The sequence below is a fragment of the Pelobates fuscus genome, chromosome 6, assembly GCF_036172605.1.
Source record: "Pelobates fuscus isolate aPelFus1 chromosome 6, aPelFus1.pri, whole genome shotgun sequence".
NCBI classification, from domain to species: domain Eukaryota; kingdom Metazoa; phylum Chordata; class Amphibia; order Anura; family Pelobatidae; genus Pelobates; species Pelobates fuscus.
In genome coordinates this window covers 53,475,633-53,492,464 of record NC_086322.1, presented here as the reverse complement: position 1 = coordinate 53,492,464, position 16,832 = coordinate 53,475,633, and positions in this window count along the sequence as shown.

Here is a 16,832-nt window from a genome sequence, read left to right as displayed (position 1 = left end):
CTCCTTTTCCCCTTTCCCAACTCCTCTGTCTCTTTCTCCCCACACACCTCCGTGTGTCCTTTTTACTCCCCAGCCCCATCCATGTGTCTCATTAGCCCACAGCCCTACATGTGTCTCATTCCACCCTCTCCAGTATTCCATGTATCTCAGTAGCCTCCACATGTGTCCCCTTAGCCCCCAGCCCTCAATGTGTCCTATTAGCCCTCCCTCTGCCCATATAGCCCCCTCAGCCCTGCATGTGTCCCACTAGCCCTCCCTCCCAGCCAGTGGTGTATCTTGGATTTGTGCTGCCCTAGGCACGACTAAATTCAGGCACCCCCTAATCTAAATTTGCACTACCACTTCAAGGCCACTTTTAAAAATGACACATGCACTGACATGCACTCACTGAAGATACACAGTCATTGACACACACACTGTTTAAACAACCCACACTTTCACTGACAGACACACACACACACACACACTGACACACCCACTCACTAACAGTCACACACTCTCAGGTACACGTACACTGACATACACTCACTGAAAGACACACACTGATACAAACATCCTCACTGATTGGACACACTGACAGCTACATACACACTCCTTGACAGACACATTCACACACTCCTTGACAGACAGACACACACACACTCACTGACAGACAGACACAGACTTTCTCATACACTCACTGTTGATGGGCTGGCTGGGCAGACAGACTCATGGGGCTGCTGGCTTCTGCAGGCTTGGTTGGCTGGGTGGGTGGGCTGGAAGGCGCTTAATGAAGGTGGTGAGAGAACTGAGCTCTACCTGCTTTGCTACCTCGCGCACTGCTGGGGCCGGAGTGACGCCATATTCCGGCTCCCGTCATCATAGAAGGGTGTGCTCCCTCGCCGCCCACCTACACTTTGAGACAGCTGGCCACCTCTTGCTCCCCTGCAGGACGTGAGGCAAACAAGGCACTTGCCTGGGCACTTAGGGCGGCGTCAATGAGAGGCAAATACAGCCCTGCTCCCAGCCCTCCATGTGTTCCACTAGCCCTCCCTCTCAGCCCTCTATGTGTTCCTACAGCCCCCTCTCAGCCCTGCATTTGTTCCTATGCCCCCTCCTAGCCCTGTATGTGTCCCATTTGTCTCAGTAGCACCCCCATATGCCCCTTTAGCCCCCAGCTCTCCATGTGTCCTATCAGCCCTCCATATGTCCCAATAGGCCCCATCCCAGCCCCCATGTGTTCCACTAACCATCCCTCCCAACCCCCATGTGTCCCACTAGCCATCCCTCCCAGCCCTCCACGTGTCCCTATGCCCTCAATATATCCCAATAGGCCCCATCCCAGCCCCCATGTGTCCCACTAACCATCCCTCCCAACCCCCATGTGTCCCACTAGCCATCCCTCCCAGCCCTCCACGTGTCCCTATACCCTCCTCCCAGCCCCCCATGTGTCCCATTAGTTCCCCCGAACCCTGCATGTGTCTCTATACCCTCTTCCAGCCCCATCTGTCCCTATAACCCCCTCCCAGTGTCCCATTAGTTTCCCCCCACCCCAGCTCTCCCTTTCTTCTATTAGTTTCCCCCATCTCTCACTGTGTTCCATTAGTTTCCCCCCAGCTCTCCCTGTGTCCAATTAGTTCCCCCCAGCTCCCCCTGTGTCCAATTAGTTCCCCCCAGCTCCCCCTGTGTCCTATTAGTTTCCCCCAAGCTCTCCTTGTGTCCCATTAGTTTCTCCCTAGCTCTCCCTGTGTCCCATTAGTTCCCCCCAGCTCTCCCTGTGTCCCATTAGTTCCCCCCTCAGCTCTCCCTGTGTCCCATTAGTTCCCCCCTCAGCTCTTCCTGTGTCCCATTAGTTCCCCCCTCAGCTCTCCCTGTGTCCCATTAGTTCCCCCTCAGCTCTCCCTGTGTCCCATTAGTTCCCCCTCAGCTCTCCCTGTGTCCCATTAGTTCCCCCCTCAGCTCTCCCTGTGTCCCATTAGTTCCCCCCTCAGCTCTCCCTGTGTCCCATTAGTTCCCCCCTCAGCTCTCCCTGTGTCCCATTAGTTCCCCCCTCAGCTCTCCCTGTGTCCCATTAGTTCCCCCCTCAGCTCTCCCTGTGTCCCATTAGTCCACCCCCAGCTCTCCCTGTGTCCCATTAGTCCACCCCCAGCTCTCCCTGTGTCCCATCAGTACCCCCCCCCTCCCCAGCTTTCCCTGTGTTCCATCAGTTCCCTCCACCCCACAGCCCCCCACTTGATGAAACAGAAGGCTTGTTTAACGGAACACTCCTCGTACCATAACCACTACAGCCTGGCAGGTATGGCAACATATATGTGTCCTGCCAGGAACAACCGTTCTAAAAAATACCTCGTATACAAGACTAGACTGTATATGTTATGTCATATACGCCACTCTGGTATACTCCAAAGAAATTCCAGGTGGGGTTCATACCATCACCTTATCCATAGAGCAGTTTGCCTGTTCAACCTTTGTATTTACTATTTTTTATATTTTACCAATTTTATTGTACTAGAGAGCACGATTATCTGCTTTCTAAAAAAAAAAAAAAATCATTTTGGGTCCCATGACACCATCCTCTATGGACACTCACCAACACATCCTGTAAATGGGGATTATACCACTATACGCTATCAAAACTGGAGCTGGTCATAGCTCCACCAAATGTGAGTATGTTACCGTTGTTTTATTACCTATTACTCATTTAAGTTGACATATTGCACTATTGGATTTCTCGTTTTCTTGTTTTGCCTATATGTATGGATTACACTATGAAATATTCTACCCATCATATTCGCTGACACAAGGACCTACTGCCTACCCAAGAATTCCACTGCAAAATTAATTTTAAAGGGGTACTCAATTATTTATAGAATATTTTATTTACCCACACCTACTGTATATTATTGCAAAAAGCACGTTATTTTCATTCCTGTACTTTTGTGGTGCAGTCATTTTTTTTTTTTTTGTTCTTGTTGATCTCCTGAAGGGTTTAGAGGGATCCCCTTCTTTTGGGTTGCTGCCTTCATTTTGATTAATTAGCGATAATTATCCCTTTTTTTCCTGTATTGTCTTCCCAAAAGGTGTAAAAAAAAAAAAAAACTAGAAAGCTACAATTTCTGGGGAAATTGTGTGGTGTTCTTGCCTCCACCAGTAGTTTACAACTGGAGTGGGCGGAGTAACTGTTATTATTTATTTATATAGCACATTTAATTGCAACGTTGTTGCCCAAAGTGCTTCATAGTCACATTAAAACATAAATTTATAAAAACATTAGCAGGTGTACAAAAGGCCCTGTCTATGACATCACTTGCTGCTGCAGCCTGGCACAGGTCAGAGTATTTTTGCGGTTGCCATCTTCAAACGGTCGTATTTTAAAAACTATAAATCCTACAGTGAAGAGCTTTATATTGTGAGAATCACAAGACCCAGACCTACATTGTGATGCATAGTATGTCTCTGAGATATTAACAATGAAGGCACAGTCGCAGTTTTGAAGTTGCCCTTCAAATGTGAGCTTTCAAGAGTGGAGTTTCAATGAATGCGAATGGACGGTGTGAGTTGCAAACAAATGGTCATATTGTGAAAACTATCAGGACTATGGCTTAGCTGTGACATTTTTAGTGGCAGCAGGGATAGCTGAACGTTTTGATATAAGATTTGTGTAGGTGGGCCTGAAAATGAGGGAGTGGTGGCAGTTTAGAAATCATGTCCTGATTTTTCAGCTTTTGCTAGCTCCCACTCTAGCTTTGCCATTCATTCCTATGGGACAAATTTCGCCACAAGAACGACGATATTCCGAGAACCATTCGCCGAAACGTTCCACAAAGTATTAGCAATCCGATCGGGAACAATCTGCACGTTTTGGTATATTTTTGTCTATGTAGTGTAAAAACTGTGGGAGGAGTTAGGGTGGTAAATTTGGCTATAATAATATATATGTGAGATAACATTAAGTGGTCTTGCTATGCAAGAACACTTAATAATATATATGTGAGATAACAGTAAGTGGTCTTGCTATGCAAGAACACTTAATAATATATATGTGAGATAACATTAAGTGGTCTTGCTATGCAAGAACACTTAATAAATCACAAACCAAGGCTTTCATGTCTACTTTGGTGGAAGGGGCAAGGTTGTTGTATGAAACTTTGTCACCAAATTCTGGGGTAGATATAGGGCAGGAGTCCAGGTCTTCATTGTACAAAATATCCATTGATCTGTCCCCTGGTAAGGCCACTGACAGGGATGCCATCTTGGAGATCGTAGCCGATGCCTCTGCTGCAAGAACTGTGCTTTTTGTAAACAGATTTTGAGGTGGGATGACCTCTCACCAGCTGAGACAATGCTCATGTTGCAAGAAATCAGAAATGATATTGTGTGTTCCACCTAGTATATTTTGTAGTGAATCAGTAGCATTCATCTCATGCTGAAATTATGACTAAAGTTAATGGCCACTTGACTAGGAAAATTTAAAGGGTAACTAACTTGCCAGTATGTTTATTTATCCCATATATTTAACAAATAAAATGTACAAAGGCGTAGCGGTGTATTTAATTCTAGCCTGCAACGGAGCGCCACCATTTAACAAGCTCTGGCCTTCATGGTTTTTAAACAAATATATAGGTGGAGAAAGAAACTACTAGGGTACATGTAAGAGTGGATGGAGTATTAGCTAAAGATTAACACAAGCTGTGGACAATTTTCACTATGTTACCCATTTATATAATTTCTCAGAGTGATTATTAACCTTTAAAGCAGCCTGAGAAGGAACTAATAGGGTTATTTGCTAAAGTGAAAATTGTCAGGAATTTAACGTGAATTTCAAACAAATTTAAGGCCAAAATAGTTTAACTAGAAGAATTCTCAAAAAAAAACTATGCTTCCAGAATCGCTATTTTGGCCTTAAATTTTGATTTCACTTTCCATAATTCCCAACAAATTTCAGCTTGGCGCAAGAGTAAGCAACAAGATGTTGTGGACGACATCCCCCATAATGCTCTTAACAGTCATAACACAGGCAAAACATCAAGGGAGATATAGTCCACATCGCAAGTGCCAAAGATTGCCAATAGCTGGCTTAGTGAACAAGCCTCTGTTAAATCATGTTAAACTATGAGTTAAGTGAACAAACCTCACAATGGTGTAAAGGCCTCTGAGAGCTAGCACGCCCAGTTTAGTAATTAACAGAAGAAACACATACAATTGTTTGAAATATAAATCAGGGTGCACCTCCCTATATTTCATTGCAATCATTAGAAGACCAGTCTGGGAATTGTGCCAACATAACTGAATCTTCTGCCAGAACAACGTGCAGAATGAATGTGTTTCTATTAAACAGTAGGTAAAAGCAAAGATATGGGTGAAAGTAAACATTAGGTTGGAGCATAAGTTGCAGCGATAAAGAAGCGTTTCAAGTTGAGAGCTGTGATGGAGCTTGCAGAAGACAGGCGGTGTAGAGGTCAGGTAGAGTTTATTAGAGATTTGACAAGAGGGTTGTAGAAAATGGATTGTCTCTGTAGAATGTATACAGTATTCTGAAAATGAAAGGACCAGCTCTTATTGGAGAGACTGCACAGTGGGTGAAGGAAGGAGATCTAGTCACAAGAGATCGGTTCTGAATGGGTAAGAAATGCCCAAGCAAAAGAAAATTCATTTTCAAGTATACATTTCACCAAGACAAAAATGCGGCACCAATAACTGGTTAAAAACAAACAAATTAGTTGTAAGTCAGTAGTAAGTGTCCACCTATTGCTCCTACTTTGAGGAGGTGCAACACATCGTAAAATGTGCCAGTAGTAAAGTATTATATTTGTAATAGAAAATAAAGGAGGACATTTTTTTTAGCCTAAGTTTTGTATCTCTCCCCAACCACACTTATGTGTCCTACTGTCGTGGTTCAGTTGTATTGTGGTGAACAATGTCCAGTGGGCCCATCACTGTGTAAGGCTCACAAAAGGTGGAGGAGTCTGCTTCTGCAAACGTTATTGTTCTACAGATTTTAGATCCTCATGTTGCAGGACGATGTATTCTTCAACTATCTATTTATCTAGAACATTGTGCGACGGACTGAAGCCATAAGTATTTTTGGAACGTAGCAACCCTTTGAACAGGGCCGGATTAACATAGGGGCTGATGGAGCTGCAGCTCCAGACCCAGGCCCATGGAATAGGCCCATTTAAAAAAAAATAAAAAAAAATTAATATATATATATTTTTTTTTTACACACTACTCTCAGGTTTGCCACCTGACTGGTATTTTAAGGCACAGCCAGTATTTGAGGCTGCCTGGCCATGACGGTATTGCAGTAATACCAGGCAAGCAATACAAATGCAAATATTTTTCTCAGTATAAATGGAGATTACTCTGCAATACCAGCACCGGCCAGGAGGGTTCACTATGTATGGAGAGAGGCAGGGATATGCAGCTACAGCATCTCCCTGCCTCTCTCTACTCACTGCTCCACGGGGGAGCAGCTACACAGCACAGAAAGTCCAGACAGCAGCTCACAGCCTGCAGAGACAGACTACAGCTCAGGTATGTGAAGGATGGGGGAAAGGCAGCAGGGATACATGGGGACACTGAGACACTAGGGGATACATGGGGACACTGAGACACTAGGGGACACATGTGGTCACTGAGACACTAGGGGACAGTAGAAGATGTGGGGACACAAACACTTGGGGACACTGGGAAACGTGGACACTGAGACACTAGGGGACACTGTGAGACATGGGGACACAGACACATGGGGACACTGAGACATAGGGAGGCACATTGGGATACGGAGACACTAGGGACACAGTGTCTCCATGTCTCCCAGTGTCCCCATGGCTCCCTGTGTCCCCTAGTCTACCAATGTCCCCTAGTCCCCCAGTGTCCGTGTCCCCATGTCTCAGAGTATCCCCAAATGTCTGTGTCCCCATGTCTCCCTGTGTCCACATCTCTCCTAGCCAGTGTCTCAGTATCCCCATGTCTCCCAGCCAGTGTCCCCTAGTCTCCCAGTGTCTGTGTCCCCATGTCTCAGAGTGTCCACAAATGTCTGTGTCCCCATGTCTTCCTGTCTCCACATGTCTCCCAGCCAGTGTCCCCATGTCTCAGTCTCCCCATGTCTCCCACTGTCCCCACGTCTATGTCCACAAGTGTCCCCATGCCTCCCAGCCAGTGTCCCTAGTGTCTGTGTTCCCATGTCTCTCAGTGTCCCTAGTGTCTTAGTTACCCCAAATGTCTGTGTCCCCATGTCTGTGTCCCTAGTGTCTGTGACCCTATTTCTCCCAGTGTCCCCATGTCTCCCAGTGTCCCCACGTCTGTATCCACAAGTGTCCCCAAGTGGCTCAGTGTCCCCAGGTCTCTCAGTGTCCCCTAGTATCCTATTGACAGGGGAGACACTGAGAGAAATGGGGACACAGACACTGGGAGACTAGGGGACTGGGCAACATGGGGACACTGACACTGTGATACATAGGGACACTGATGCCAGGCTGTCCTTCCAATTCTTTGGACAGACATGCCCCCTTTTTGGGCATGTTCGCCCCCTTTGGCAGTTCTGGTCATTTTTCGCTTCAGTGGCCCACCATTTTACCCTGCCCGTTGACTTCCTGCTTCACTGTACACTGCTGTTATGGGGTATGAAAGCTGAAAGCATACATTAGATAAAGAGATTAGCATAGCGTATGTGTTTTCTTTTAGCTGAGTTTCCCTCCAACACCAACTCCATCAGATACATGACGCTTGAGATGACTGTTTTAGTGTTTTTGGTCGATAAGATTCTGTAATTAGGCCCAATTATAATTGTCAGCACCAGGCCCAATGGGCTCTTAATCTGGCCCTGCCTTTGAAGCAACATTGTAGTAAGAATACGAAATCAGCCAAAATGCACACCTTTAATTACAACCGTTTCTTTATTGAACCACAATAGCAGCAAAGAAATAATACATCCATACACAGATAGATCCCGACACAGAACCTTGTATAAGACCAAGCACCACCCCTAATACTTTCTTTGCTGCTCCAGTCAGTCAAAGGGACTCTAAAGGCTTCATTTCATTGAAGTGGTCTGGGTGAAGTGTCCTTGTTCCCTTAACCCTACAATGTAAAGCATTGCAATTTTATATAAATCTTGCAGGGTTAAGATGGCCTCTAGTGGCAGTCTAGCAGAAAGCCACTTGAGGCGATTTCTGCTGTTTCACAAAGCTTTTCTATGGGGAAGGCCCAATGCACACAGCGCTTGCAGTCGATCATTGGCTAATGTCAGCACAGTGTGACCAAGCCCCTCGGAACATTGACACCGGAATGAGGTAAAGGAAAAAAGCATTATTAAACCATTTGCCACTGGAGGAGGCGCAGTGGACACTATGGTGTTAGGAATGCAGTTTTCTTTTCTAATACCATAGTTTTCCTTTAAGCACCATTGTGCCGTGCTCTAATTGTGGATTCTATGTCAATACACAGAGGCTCATTTTGCTTAACCCTTTCTTTACTGTCCACCAATTTAAGCAAAGAATACAAACAAGTAGAAAAAAAATAGAACATACACTGTGACCCCAACCAATCCCCATCCAAGTTCCACTATAACTTCCCTAGACCTTCCTCTTTCTTTGCTGCTGCACAGTCCGTTAAGTGCAATTTTCTCTCTCTGCATTCTCTTTGTTATCTTTATGGTTGTTTTATTGTTTTGTCGGTATTGTTACTGTTCGTATTTACCTTTTGAACCCAGGGTCCCAGACCATCCTGCTTTTTTGTTGTTGTCTTTTTCTCCTTTTTGGGTATGCTTGTTTACCAGGCAGCCCTTTCTGCTTTGCTCCTGTTCCCTTGGGGGGGTTTGTTCCCATCCCCTCCCCCGCTGTTGTCTTGGGTCCTCCTCCACCCTGATCTGTTTTTCCCAGGTCCCTTTGAGGGGTCCCCCATCCTTCCTCTGTCTCGTGTCCCTGCTGTCTGGTCGTTGGTGAGCTCCCATCCTCTTGGCTGGGTCTGATCTCACTTTATCGGTGGTATTACTTGTGGGTCTGAAATACCTTTTGTTTGGTACAATTTTTGTTTACAATTTACAGTTTGTTCCACTGTGTGTCCGTGCCTTTTACTATGCCTAAGCCTAAGGTGCCTGTGTGCCCCTTCTCCTGTGGAGGTGGATGGGCCTCAATGCCTGGGGATAGGCCTTCAGCTTTTGGCCCCCTATTATTGGTAGATGGTCCTGTTGCCCACTTAGATGAGGCACCGTCGTTAGCGCTACAGTGCTCCGTGACTGACACCATTATGGCAGACCAACTCCCAGGTATTACTCTTGCGCCTACCGGATGCGAGGTGTTCAGGTTCCACGACATGCCAGCTGCGTTTTGAGTTGGATTCTTCAGGGGCGCACCCAAAGAGGCAGTTACGAAATCCAGGCATATATCCCCCACTGTCTCCAGGACCTCTATGACCGGTGATGCTCTAGTCACCCAAGGAGGCATTTCTTATCCACGCAAAAGAGCCTTTCTGCGCCAGGCAGACTATGTTACACACTGCCTGGAAATCAGAGTGCAGCACCCTCTCAGCAAAGCGGCCCAAACTAAACTCTGGGCTGAATGCGCTCGGCCCGTAGTGAAACTGGTTATGTGTACTATATGGAAGTTGGAAGGTTGTGCTCAAACACCTAATAAGTGGTAACCCCTACACCACTTCAAAACATATAATATACATACATATAAAATTTTTATTCATAATAAAGCACCTTTTTTTGGAACTCCTTTGGGATTTTGCATTACTATTAGCAGCAAATCTAAAAGGGAAAGCATAAAGCACCAAGCACCCTTAAATGAACCATTAAGTCCTCAAGGAGAGAAAAAGGATTGGGACATCCTTGAATGGTCCAGAGGCGTATACCACCTGAGTCGTATGAGGGTATGACTCCAGGCATCTGAGTTATAATATTTCATCTTTTATACTTTCAATTCTTATTTACAGTGTTGCATTACTGCCTGTATAATTTTGTCTTACAGAATACTGACTGTATCATATTTCTAGGAGCTCGGCCTGTAGTGCCTAATAAAGTGTGTGAGACCCCAGTGGTTGACCAAAAGATGACTCCGTTCCTTACCAAACTGGGATGGAACCCGCATAAGGGATGGTACTCTGCACTAAAACCGTGAAAATATAAGCATTTGGACAGCTTTGGTCCTCTGGCTAAGCTATTTGACCTGGTGGAGAATGCCAAAGCTGAGGACAGACAGGTTGATCCGGAGGAACTCCATGGCTGGGCTCAGAGACCCATTGTTATTGCAGGCAGTGTAAGGGCAGTAACAAGACAGCTTCTGTGCCTTTAATAGGTGGCAACCACTACCTTCTTCTGAGGTTAGATTCCAGGCTACTTCTCCACATGGGATATATATGAAAATAAAGAATATATATATATATATATATATATATATATATATATATATAAGCTCTCACCTTTTTAGGAGCCTGTAAAATGGGTCCCAATTCTAGCTTAGTGTCAAATTGCAGGGTAACACTGATCTAAATATTGAGTTTTTATTGTTTTGATTCCATGATGCATGTGTTATCTTGCCATGATGTTTGGTTATAGTAGCGATTTAACTGTTGGGCTCCTGTTCCTTGTGTTTTCTCAGCCTGATTCGGAGTTGATCGTTGGTCTCCACACCTTCTTCTGTGTGTGGGTTCATTTAGTATGGCCTTGTTCTGTTGCAGTCCTAAAATAGTTTTCGGCTTAGAACGTTTTCTTGGATTGACCCTAACTGGATTCTGGTGCTGTGTTCCAGTTCTGTTGGACTATTCCTTTTATTTATGTTCTTAAGTTTATCTTCATGTTGTTTTTCTTTACCAAAGAGGAAGGTTTAGGGAAGGTGTTTACCGCTATAGTGGGTATTTTTTTTTTTTTTACTGGTTTGTATTCTTTGCTGCTATTGATGGACAGTAAAGAAAGAGTTAAGCAGTATGAGCCTCTGTATCTTTCATATAAGCCTCCTTCCCTCCCCTTTTGTCTCCTATGCCCCAAAACCGGACCTGCTGCTGCCAGTGTGGCTCTGAGTGTTCCCCTCATGCTGTGGCCTGACCCTGTTGTACTCTCTGCTGTTGGATGCTTTCCTGCTTGTTTCTGGGCCCTGGTGAGCTCCTGTTTTCCCTCGCTGTTCTTTTGCTTTCTTTGTTTTGGGCCTTTGGTGTTCTGCAGCTAGGGCCTGGTCCTTTGTGGATTTAATCTGTTATTGTTTTTCTGGCTTCCTGCTCCCTGCCATTTTGAGCTTTATTTTATCTGGTAGTTAAAATAATAATACAAATGGGGCAACAGTATAGGCACAAGTAGTCATCTCTCCTGCCTCTTCTAGGGATCTTGAGGCTCCCTCTTCCCCTGAAGGGGAATTTTATGTCCCCCTTTCTCCCCAAATATTGAAGGGTCCCATTGGCGGGGATGTCATCCCAGACTTTGCAGAAGTATGCTATATAGTGTACTGTGTCAGAATGTATCCCTGTATCCCAGGGATCAGGGCCGCCATCAGGGGGTGACAACCATGACGGTTGTAGGGGCCGAACTGCCGCCAGTGCAGTTGCACCGGGGCCCACACGCTGATGGGGCCTATCAGGTGGCCCACACACTTAGGGCTACCCAATGGGCCCTAATATCTTCAGGGGCCCGGTCAGCGCAGTGGCTGTGTAATAGCGCGACGGGGCCCCTAAAAAAAAAAAAAAAAAGGCCGCAGCGCAAGTGCTCTGAGCGGGAGGAGAGCCAGCGTGGATTTAAAGAGGGAGAGCCACGCCGACTCCCATCAGCCCCAGCCACCCTCCTGCAAAGAAAAGGTAAGAAACAGGAGGGTGGCTGAAAAATGAGCTGTGTGTGGCTGTAGGTCTGTCAGTATGTATATATGTCTGTGTATTTATGTATGTATGTCAGTATGTATATATATGTCTGCATGCCTGTATGTCATTATGTATGTATGTCTGCATGCCATTATGAATGTATGTCTGTGTGTATGTGTATGTGTGCATGGATGTCAGTGTCTGTATGCATGTCTGTCTGTCTGTATGCCAGTATGAATGTATGTATGTCATGATGAATGTACGTCTGTATGTCCTTATGCATGTGTGTCTGTATGTATGTTAGTATGTGTGTCACTATGCATGCCTGTGTGTCTGTATTTGTGTGTATGTCTCAGTATGTATGCCTATATGCGTGTATGTCTGTTAGTATGTATCTGTGTGTGTGTGTCCTTTTGTATCAGTGTGTGTCTGTGTCTGTATACCTGTGGGCGGGATGTGGAGGTGGTCCCTGTGGGCGGGCTTGGAGGCGGGCCCCCAGGGGCCCAGACCCTGAGCTGAGTTAAGGGAACCAAAATTTCTGGTGGCGGCCCTTCCAGGGATTCCGCGAGATATAGGGAAGCCAAAAGATGGTGGCCAAACCGGATCCAGAGACTGGCTCCACATGCTCGGAGCAACAGGCAGAGGGACACAGGGTAGAGCGGTGATCCGATTCACCCAGCAACCTACAAGCAGGAGGTGATGACGCAGCCCAAGCCACAAAAAAAGGATGTTTGATGCTGACATAAACAAAGTAAGAACAGAAATGCAGGCAGTAACAGCACAGGTACAGTCCTCCTGAAGAGGACATTTTAGACCTCAGACAAGAAGTGAAAAACATGGGGGACACTCTGCGACACTTACAGTCTGCAAACAGTATTTCAAACCACACAAGACGCCATGGAAGACCGCAGTAGGCGCAAGAACATCATAATTCGTTGGAATCCCAGACATTAGGCCAACCAAATTGTCCCAGTTCCTAAGAAGGCTCACAGCAGTACTCCTGCCGCACACCCAGGCTAAGAAGCTTGAGTTCGACGGCCACTTCCGCATAAACAAGGCCAAACGGGCACCCACAATGGCTCCGAAAGACGTCCTAGTCCGTTGCCACCCCACGTCAAACAAACGCAGCATTACGGCAGCGGTAAGGGGCAAATCACCCGTATGACTTTGAATCTTTTTCCAAGATGTCACCCGGGAACATCCTGCGTTGGAGAAAGTCCTTGAGTGAAGTGACTGCACGCCTACGGAGAGAGAAGGTGGAATATAGATGGCTATTACCAAGAACCTTGGCAGTTATCCAAAAGGGGATTTATTGCAACTCTCCTTTTTCCAAGATGTCACCTAGAACACCCTACTTTGGAGAAAGTCCTTGGGTGAAGTGACTACACGCCTACGGAGAGAGAAGGTGGAATATAGATGGCTATTACCAAGAACCATGGCAATTATTCGAGGGGACGTCGTCCTGAAACTCTCCACTATGTCAGAGGCACCAGCCTTCCTTCAAAAACTGGGACTATTACCGAGCACCCCAATGCCGGAGATACCATCGACCTCCCATGAATGGGATCCAGAAAGAACTGTTCCATTCATCCCCAGGAGCAATAGGAGGCAGTGACCTGAACACACCACATAATGCATACTATTTGTTTCCATGTTCTTATTTTCTCTGCTGTTCTCTTTACTCCAAGTTTGGCTACGGTTTCCCCTTAAGTCACTGCTAAGTACGGAGACCCCCTAAACGGGCCATGACGAACCCTCCCACCCCGTGACCCCCTTAGGTTAGGGGTCGACACTACACCACTCCACACACTGCACACCTGTCACACAACCTTTGCTGAGGCTCTAATAGAGACCCTAGGCCTAAAAAATGTCACGAAAGCCAACTTATAACGTTGTAACCGAGGAATCCAAGCTACCCCTTTGACCCTTCCCCCCTCCCCCCCAAATCATCAGAGGGGTGTGACATCCAACAACCCACAGGAACACAAAATTGAACACACACTCGCCTTACTCGTTACAACCCTGATCCCCCCATGGGTACCCATAGCACGGGCAGTGCACAAACCACTTCCACTATTTTATTCCAGGTTGCAAAAATACATGTTTTTTTTTTTTTTTCTAACCTTGAGAATTCAACAGCTGGACAATCACACTACGCTCATTGCCTATTACTTATTTCTACTCTTCATTAACATGTACAACATGTATACAAGCCTTGATCTATGCTACTGTAAACCTTTGAATGTCTTGGCTACTCTGTTGTAGCATCACAAGTTTGCATGTACCAACCTAAATGCACTGGAAAAATAAAGAATAATAAAAAAATAAAAATAAAAGACGACTCTTGACCGTTGTGCATTTCATAGTATTGCATTGTTGTCCCTTAACATTATAATTTTTTTTTTTTTTTAAATAGAAAGTATGAGTGACTTTTTTTTACTGTAATTACCATAGTTTCCATTGATCTATTTCAATAATCATACCAGCATACTAAAAAAAGTAATTTTATTTCCTGTGTTATCCAACTTCCTCATTTTTATTTATTACTCAAATGGAGACTCACAGTACATCATAATACGGATAACACAAAGGAAAAAAAATGCTTATGGTTAAAGCAGGGGCAGATCTAGAGTTTAATCTAAGGGGGGAAGAACCAGATAAGATTAAGCTAAGAGGGATGTGGGGAGGAGGAAGGAAGGTGCCGTTTACACTCTTTAACAATAGTCATAGATTCTGCATGTCACGGTGTATCCCCCAAATAATGACACACGTGATAGTACTGCAGCGCACTAGAATGCCTCACCCACACTGCACAAATACTGTGGATCTCTAGAATACATTTATAAGTACTTGGTATTACTGCACAGGACTGCTGAATTCTAAAATACTTTATATACACAGCACGGAGTTCAATAATACACTACGCAGTGTTATCAAAACCATAATAACATTTCTAAACATTTCCAGACTTCTCTGGTCTATCCAAGGTGTGGTTTGTGGGGAGGGGAACACATACTCTGGTGCCCCCACTTGGATTCTCCAGCTGATTATGGTTTTCATTTTACAATTTGTCGATTTGCCTATGCTCATTAATGTAGGATTTTATATGCTGACAAATTAAAATACTCCATAAATCCATTTCACTTGCAAAAGAAAATATCCAACGCTATTTAAAAGGGTATTCGGATATCTTATTTGCTTCCAGCCCTGACCCGATTGCCAAAACCCATAGTAAATTTAGAGAGAAACACACACACTCTCTCACTCTCTCTCTCTCTCTCTCTCTCTCATTAAGACAGATGCACATTTCATTAACCTTCACTCTAATTTTTATTCAGGAACAAGAATGGCTTCAGGGGGTGCTGTGCCATTAATGTCTCATAATGAAGTTCAGGTTCCATAAGATGTTTGTAAGGGTGAACAGTTCATGATTGCCAGGGGGAAAGGTGACTATTGTTTTTACTTTACACATATTGGCAAGTTTGTGGTGCTTAAAAGAGCTTATTTTTTTTGGTAAAAGAAACTATATTGAAATAATGTGGTATTACATGCAGCAATAATCAGTTTACTCTGTAGGGTGTATGCTGTAGAAATTCTAGTTACCCTATTTATTGTCACAGCAGGGAACAGTTCTGTTAAGCTGTGCATGGCTCAATCGAAGCAATCACAAATAGCTTGGAACTGTACCCAACTTGCCACACAAAGGTTTTTCTTAGGCATGGCTTACATACCGCATGATAAGTATAAACACTCTTCTTTGTACCCGTTTTATGGAAAGTTGACGGCTGCTCCGCAAACAAAAATTCTGATTGGAGTCTGACATCCCGTAATATTTGAAGTTTATTTTCTTCTTTTTCTACCAGTAACTATTAAGGACCTGGGTTAGTCACTAAAGAGTGAAATGTCGGGAATGTAGTAAATTCAAAATGTTAAGCCAAAATAGGCAAACCCAAAACAGGGAAAAAGACAAGTCTCTAAAGTTGGGGGGAAAAAAACTTAACAGTTTTTCTTTTTTTGTCAATCTCTTTTTTTATTGAGGCATAAAATTATATGGGATACAGAATGAAAGAAGGGAGACGATAGAGTTTCATACATAACGGGTATAATACAATGCAATTTTTATCATCTCTGAGTAGCTTGTAGCCTCATTTTATGTTAAGAAGAGTGGTTCTAGTGAGTTTAGCGTAGTAGTAGAGAGAGTGGTCAGACTCACGTGAGATCTCAATGTATGATTATAACGCACACAAGCTTGGCTATGCAATGATGTAGTAGGATCAAAGTGATACATTTAACGCTTAACAGTGCTAGATTGGTTGTACTAGTTATGCTGACGTAGTTGTAGTGTGGTCTTATGCTGTAGGTTACAGTAGATTATTATCATTGTTAGTGATGAACATGCTCGACTTGGTTTGTATACATTCTAGACAGGTAGGCAACATGCATAAACATTTAACTAAGCATAATCTACCGCTGGTGACTGTAAGGTCGTAGGGTCTCAGGCTTAGTTGAGATAGCTATAAAAGTAAGTTTAGCCAGCAAATTATAAACAAAACGCTAGAACTTAAAAATAATGAAAGTTAAACATTAAACATGTTGAGCTAGAGTTTAGTTCAGTTACAGTGGAGCTTCCTAGGGGTTCAGCTCAGTGCTGCATTTCAGTAGATGACGCAAAATATCGCATGGAACTTTCTGGATAGTGGTTTCTAATTTGAGATTTAGGGTACATTTAGGTAGTTTTTGCTCTCATCAACGTATTTGCAACAGTGCGGTACGTAAACTGCCACCGGGGGGCGTTATGGCCCAAACATATAGCCTAAAGGTGTCAGAGATATTTAAGCTAAGGCCCTTGCATAGTAAAATAAGCTAAAACAATCAGATAAACAAGGCTCTATAGCTGTAAACTTTAAATTATGAACATGACCTGAAACAGGTGCTCAATAGATATTATCTATCCCCTTAGGTCCGAGTGTTCAAATTCAGCCACATGTACAGGCATTTAGGGGTGCTTATGTCCACATTTGGTGTGCATGGGGCAGTATGGATAGTCCAGGTAGGGTCGTTCAGCC